At 43.9% G+C, this 7,051-nt stretch overlaps 1 non-coding gene across 1 annotated transcript; it reads right to left on the bottom strand.

Moving 5' to 3' along the window:
- Window positions 1-1,687: 1,687 nt before the first annotated feature.
- On the bottom strand, window positions 1,688-1,793 carry LOC141636115 (small nucleolar RNA R71). Its single transcript, XR_012540749.1, has one exon. It is a non-coding gene; the product is annotated as a small nucleolar RNA R71 (small nucleolar RNA).
- Window positions 1,794-7,051: the final 5,258 nt, after the last annotated feature.

Below are 7,051 nucleotides of genomic sequence, written 5' to 3'. Positions count from 1 at the left end.
GAGAAATGCTCGATCGAGTGGTTTCAGACTACTCGATCGAGTTGTTTTGGCTTTCATGGGCTTTAATTAGTCCGTGAACGTGTTTTAGCTTATGGACTTAGTAGTTTTTCTATTTAAGCGCATAATAACTAGGTCATTAGCATCTATTCTATTAAGTTTTATCCTACTTTTCATCTTTGACAGTAAAGACTGCGTTGCTTTTTCTTTTTCACTGTAACTTTGTTTTCGGGCTTATTTAGCTCGGATTTGTTTGTTGTTTACGCCGGATTCTTGCGATTGTAATCTCTTTCTCCCTTTTTATGTTTAATCTTTCATTTATTCATCTTAATTACTTGTTTTGCTCTTCCTTAATTTCTGCCCTAATCTTTGTTTATGCATTTTAATTACTATTTCATCATCCTTTACATTAGTTATCTTAATATTGTTATTATTGACAACATTAGCGATATGAGTAGCTAAATCATTTTATGTCGGGATTAGGGGATCTACGGTAGAAATGTGATGATGTTGTGAGACTCTGTCCCCGTAGCAATATAACTGTATCTACCGACTTAGTTGAGTGCACGCTTCCGAGTCACCCTTTTAATCTGGTTAAATTTAATTCTGGATCAGAAGATTGGACTAAATAGACCTGCTATGAACAGTAGACTACCCTGACGAGGATGGAAGTTAACTTAGTGGGAATATAGGGTAGAAAGTGGACCGGAAGGACCTTTCCATATCCGTCTCGCAGTAGTTTATCTAAGTTGTTTACAGTTGAGTCACTAGACTATCGTAGTAAACCGAAATCCTGACATGTCCCCTCTCTCTTGTTAGTTTAATCTCATTTTCTGCCTTTATTGCTCTGTCTTTGCTTCTCTTCCTTTTACACCTTTAGTTTAGGGAACCAATTACAACCCCCCCCCCCCATTTCTGACCAAATAGACGGACCTTTACCGATATCTTGCCTCCCTGAGGAGATCGACCTGACTTCCCTAGCTATACAGTTAGTTTAGTTAGTTATTTTTGATAGGTATACGACAGCCCTGTCAAATTTTGGCGCCGTTGCCGGGGAGGCAATTTCCCTATCTGTCTTTGTTTCGTTTATTTTATCCGTCTCAGGGAATTTTTATTCCTTGAGGCAGTTCTTATTCATTTTCTTTCAGTGTTGTGTATGACCAGAGAGGCTGTTCAGGCATAGACTCCGTCTGCAAAGAGAATCACGAAAGGAAGCCTTGAGTACTTTCGAACCCGAACTTCATCATTTCCTTTTTTACAGAAAATCCATCTTTTGAAGAAGACACTTTCAGTTCTGTAAACCAACCAGTAAAGATGCCGAACATTGCCAGTCATTCGGAGCCTAAAGCATCATCAATTCCAAAGGGTTTCAATCTCCAGACTGAGGATGGGAATACATTTGACATCCGTCCCTCCTATATAAATCTGGTAGAGAGAAATCTCTTTAGAGGTGTGGCTGGTGAAGATCCGAGGAAGCATATGGAGGTCTTTACGGACTACTGTTCTACTATCCTCGCCACAAAGGGGGTAACTCAAGACAAGATTAAGGAGGTTCTGTTTCCTTTTTCTTTGACTGACTCAGCCAGGGAGTGACTGACTGATTTGGACCGTATGGCCGCGGTGGTCACAGACTGGGAGACCCTTGCTCTTGCTTTTTAGAAGAGAGATTTCTCTCCGCAGAGCACTAATCAGCTGAGGGCCAAGATTACAAGTTTCAAACAGGCACCGGATGAAACTTTCTATGAAGCTTGGTGCCGTTTCAAGCGGTTGGTGAGGTCTATTCCTCACCATGGTTTTGATCCGTGGCTCCTGTCCAATCAGTTCTACAATGGGCTATACGATGATCACAGAGCCATACTTGATGCATCATCCAACGGAAGATTTCAAAAGAACACCGACGATGATAAGGGATGGGCCCTTATTGAAGAGATGGTGACCCACTGTGCTGAGTATGGGAACCCGAGGGATGATATTAGAACAGTTCATGCAGTCGATAAGAAAGTTGTGGCTCAGCTGGAAGCCATGAATGTTAGGTTTGATAAGCTGGAGCTGCATTCTGCTGGGGAGCCTCAGACGTTCCATTTGCTTACTAGAGGGGAGACTGTCACATGTGAGAGGTGTGGGAGCAATGACGGTCACACTGCTGTTGGCTTTCTTACAGAGAAGGAACAGGTCCTTGCTTTTCAACAATACAGGCAAGGAGGGGGTTCCTATTATAATAACCAAGGGGCAGTCCATCCCAATTTGAGGTGGACAAGTCAAAATGTGCTCAATCCTACCCCTCCTTCTCCGCAACAGCAGCCATATGTCCCTCCTCATAAGGCTCGACGAGGCTTTCAGAAGCCTCCTTCCTTTCCTACACTTAATCAAGGTGCATCATCTTCTGCTGGGATAAGTGAGCTAGGTAAGTTGAAGACGATGTTGCATTCTTTGACAAAGCAATGACAATTGACCGATCAACAAAAAGATGCATCTATCAAGGCACTTGAAACTCAAGTTTCCCAGTTAGCTGCGAACCAGTACACAAGGAAACCGGCACATCTACCGTCACAAGCCGATAAGAATCCACATGGGACGGTGAATTTAATTAATTTGAGGAGCGGTTATTCATATGGACCGAAATCAGACTCGGGGAAGGAAATTGTTGCCGATGAACAGTGCACTGTCAAAGAAAAAGAGCTAACGGCAAAGAAAGTACTCGATCGACTAATTTATGGGGGTCGATCGAGTAAAAATGCTGAAGAAAGGACTCGATCGAGTGGAATTTCTACTCGATCGAGTGAACAGGAAAAAGAAGAGCTCGATCGAGTAAATAAAACTGCTCGATCGAGTGAATTTGCTGAAGAATTTGCTTGATCGAATGATACTTTTGGTCGAGCGAGTAATGAAGATAAAAACAACTTGATCAAGAGCCTGCTATTGGTCGATCGAGTGAAAAATCACCTGAAAGACCACGTTCGAGAGGAAAGAAGTCTCGATCGAAGCATTTAGAGCTTGATCCGGCTGATACATTGGAAGAGAGGAACAAAGGGCTCGAGATACCCATCACGGTACCCTTCCCGAGGCGTTTGCAGAGTACTAAGTCTAATCAACAATTCGGCAAATTTGCTGAACTCCTGAAAAGCTTGCAGGTCACTGTGCCATTCGCCGAATTGCTGACACAGGTACCCTCTTACCTTAAATTTATGAAAGAAATTTTATCGCGTAAGAGGCACATTAACGACCATGAGATGGTAGCTTTGACCGAGGTAGGGACGACCCTAGTTCAGAATAAGTTACCTCCCAAATAGTCAGACCCGGGTAGTTTTTCGATTCCGTGTCATATTGGTACCCATTTGATTGATAACGCGCTATGCCATCTTGGCGCTAGCGTGAGTGTCTTACCGTTGTCTCCGACTAAGACACTTGGTTTGACCAAGTTTAATTGCACAAATATGACTGTTCAGATGACCGACCGTAGTATATCACGGCCACTAGGTGTCATAGAAGACATACCTGTTAAGATCGGGAGGTTCTTTATTCCCGTTGACTTCGTTGTACTTGACATCCCCGAAGATACCCATACCCCTATCATCTTACGGAGACCATTTTTATTTATTGCCCGTGCAGTGATAGACGTCGGGGGCAAGACATTGACTTTTCAGGCTGGGGACGAGAAATTGATATTCCATCAGTATAAGTTCCGAAGGGCTGCCATGCAAGCTCAGCCTTGCAATGCCCTCTCTTCTACCGACCCTCCTACTGACACTCCAAATGAAAATTTGGAATATTGTGCTGCTATCGTGACCCCTCCGCCTCAGGTTGAGAGAAAAAAGGAGGAAAGTTCGTCTGTTTTCCTTGCTGCAGGTACGGATGAAAATAATGAAGAAGCTGTCAATGGTTTTTGTGCAATTAATGTCAGTCAAAGTGGGAGCGATGATGTTAAAGCTGGTGAGAAAGGAGTAAGGACGAGAAAAGTTCGTGCGTATGTGGACGTCAACTATTTTCCTCCTAGCGATTCGAGTTCGAGCTCATGGAAATTGAAGAGGACGATTAATGTTGCTGAGGTGACGTCCTCCAGTCAGAAGCCCTCCGAGGGGCTACTGAAATGCTGTGAGAAGTGAGCGGGGAAATGCCCCGTGTACCAATTTGTAAAAACAATTTTTCATTTCCCGTTGAATTTTATTTATTGCTTTTAATTAGAATTTGGACATTTTTAGCATAGATTAGAAGACGATAGACTGTTACTACTCGTATTTGGAATTTTGGGATATTTTTGCGAGTGTTTTTATGCAGGTTTGGGGAATTATACGCAAATTCAAGAGCTTACACGAGGAAAAGAGGTCGATCGAGTACTTTTTATACTCGATCGAGTGAATTCTATTCGATCGAATGATCCCAAGTTACTCGATCGACAAAAGCGGAAAAGGAGAGTTCTCGATCAAGTAACTTTTTACTCGATCGAGTAGATGAATACAAGAAGTCCTTGATCGAGTAGTTTTAAACCACTCGATCAAGTAATTTTGGAAATTACGCGCAGGGAGTCCCTTTAACTTCCTTATTTTTCTTATTACTTCATTATCTTCCTCATTTTTTTTCTCGACTATCCTGCTTATTTGCGACCAAAGAAACCCCAAATCCTCCATTTTTCTTGCCCATTTACCACATCCAACATCTACATCTTGTTTATTGCAAATTAATCGTCATTTGCCCTTTGTTTTCCCTTTGATTTACGCTGTTCTACTTGGTCTATTAGAGGAATTAGGGTTCCGCGGTTTTTCGATCAAAAATCGCCTATTTTGCTTGTTGATTGTCGATTAATTGTTCTTTGTAGGTTCCTAATCATCAAGTAAGTAATTCCTACACTTCCTTGCAATTTAATTTCATTAATTTTGCTTTTTATGAAGTAGATTAGGAATTAGGGTTTCGATGTTCATATTAGGTCGAATTTTTCGACTATAATTTTGATTCAATGGCTAATTTGTCTTACTTGATGCTTAATTCCCATACCTCATTGAATTTTACATGAATAATTCAAATTTTATGGGAAATTTGCGATTAGGGCTAATTACAGTCCAAATTTTCGACTGTATACTGGTTTTTGCTGCTGCCAATTGCTTAATTGGTTTCTATTGTTGCTTAATCTGCTACCCTTCCTCTATCACTGTTTACCTGCTATCATTCGAATTTTTGAGGAAAATTTGGGAATTTTTGGGCTAATAGGTCGAATTTTTCGATCGTCTTTGGGAATTCTCTGCTGTTAACTGCTATTTTCAGTGCTGCTGATTCGTTAATTGCTTATCAAATTCCCCTGCCCTATTTGTTTAGGATGGATTCCAGTTATGTGCCCTCAACTAGCTCGACTTCTAGTCTGTCCTTGTCTGAGACGGTGGTCCCTGCTGTCACCACCGCCTCCACTTCTATTAGTACCGCAGCTCCCGTGTTCTTAGTCTCTGCTGCTAGCCCTGTTTTTATGCCTCCACTTCTATTAGTACCACCTCAGTCATAGCCACTACTACTGCTAGCACTGCTGCTAGCCTTTCTTCCTCAGTGGCGGTCACAGCTACAGCCACATCCTCTACTTCCGCCACGGTGAGCACACCTGTGGCAGACTCACCCGCAGTCGCAGCTGCTTTACGGGCGGCTCTAGTTGCTCGTACCGTCAGAGGACGGTCTTCTACTTCAGGTTCTAGAGACCGGGGTCGCGGTCGTGGTCGTGCTACACCTGCTGCTGGCTGTGTTATGATCCGAGTGGACGACACTCTTGACTCCCACCCTGCGTTCCCCAGGTAACTTTTATTAATGTTGTTCATCGTAAGAGGTTTTATGACTTAGTTGACTGTGACTTTCTCCATACGCGCTTTCTTTGCCGTACGTCACTTTAGAGGCTCGGCTTCTACGAGCCAGTTTGTGAGCTTTTACGGGGCACGGGGATGGCCGGACTCATCACTATGAGTGGCCACACTTTCAGGGAGCTGAGCCTTGAGTTCTTCAGCTCCTATACCTTCTCCTCAGGGGCACATGACGCTGTCCCTACTAGTCTTTCTGTGTCCTTCCGGTTGTATAACCGAACCTTCTCTATGACACTTGAGGAGTTTGCTACCCGACTCGGCCTTTCCTTTACGGGCACCACTGTTGCCCCTAGGAAGGTCATTAGTCTTCTTTAGCGGGCTTTGGCACATACCCCTTTTCACGAGCGAAAGCTCGCTCAGGTCCACCTACCCCCCGCCCGTTACTTTCTTAGACTGATGTGTAACACCCCACGGTAATTGAAGAGCTCCAGTTATAGGCTTAAATGACTAGTGCTTAAAGGGATTGAAAGTAATACTCATATCAACAAAGTGCACTTTCTTTTATGGTCATCCATGCGAAAGAACTCCAAAGTTAAGCGTGCTTGGTTGGGAGTAGTCTTAGGATGGGTGACCTCCTGGGAAGGTTCCCGGGATGCGTATGAGTGAGGACAAAATGCGCTATAAAGGACCCGTGTTGATCTGTGGGCCATGTACACAGCCTGGTGAGCTATCATAAGTAACCGCTCCCGACCCTAGGTTTGGGCCGAGGTGTTACAAGTGGTATCAGAGCAAACCTGCGACCGTGTGGTGATAGGGAGGCAGTTGTTATACGCACTTGGAGGCAGTTGTTATACGCTCCATCGTGATCACCCACCTAGCGAGGGAGGATTCTGGGATAGCGATTATGCTCCCAGGCGCAACGAGGACGTTGTGTTCTTCAAGTGGGGGTGATTGTAACACCCCACGGTAATTGAAGAGGTCCAGTTATAGATTTAAATGACTAGTGCTTAAAGGGATTGAAAGTACTACTCATATCAACAAAGTGCACTTTCTTTTATGGTCATCCATGCGAAAGAACTCCAAAGTTAAGCGTGCTTGGTTGGGAGTAGTCTTAGGATGGGTGACCTCCTGGGAAGGTTCCTGGGATGCGTATGAGTGAGGACAAAATGCGCTATAAAGGACCCGTGTTGATCTGTGGGCCATGTACACAGCCTAGTGAGCTATCATAATTAACCGCTCCCGACCCTAGGTTTGGGCCGGGGTGTTACATGATGGGGAGCACT

Source organism: Silene latifolia, chromosome Y (genome assembly GCF_048544455.1).
Source record: "Silene latifolia isolate original U9 population chromosome Y, ASM4854445v1, whole genome shotgun sequence".
NCBI lineage: Eukaryota > Viridiplantae > Streptophyta > Magnoliopsida > Caryophyllales > Caryophyllaceae > Silene > Silene latifolia.
Note: the sequence above shows the minus strand (reverse complement) of the source record. Positions and strands in the feature narration are given on the sequence as shown.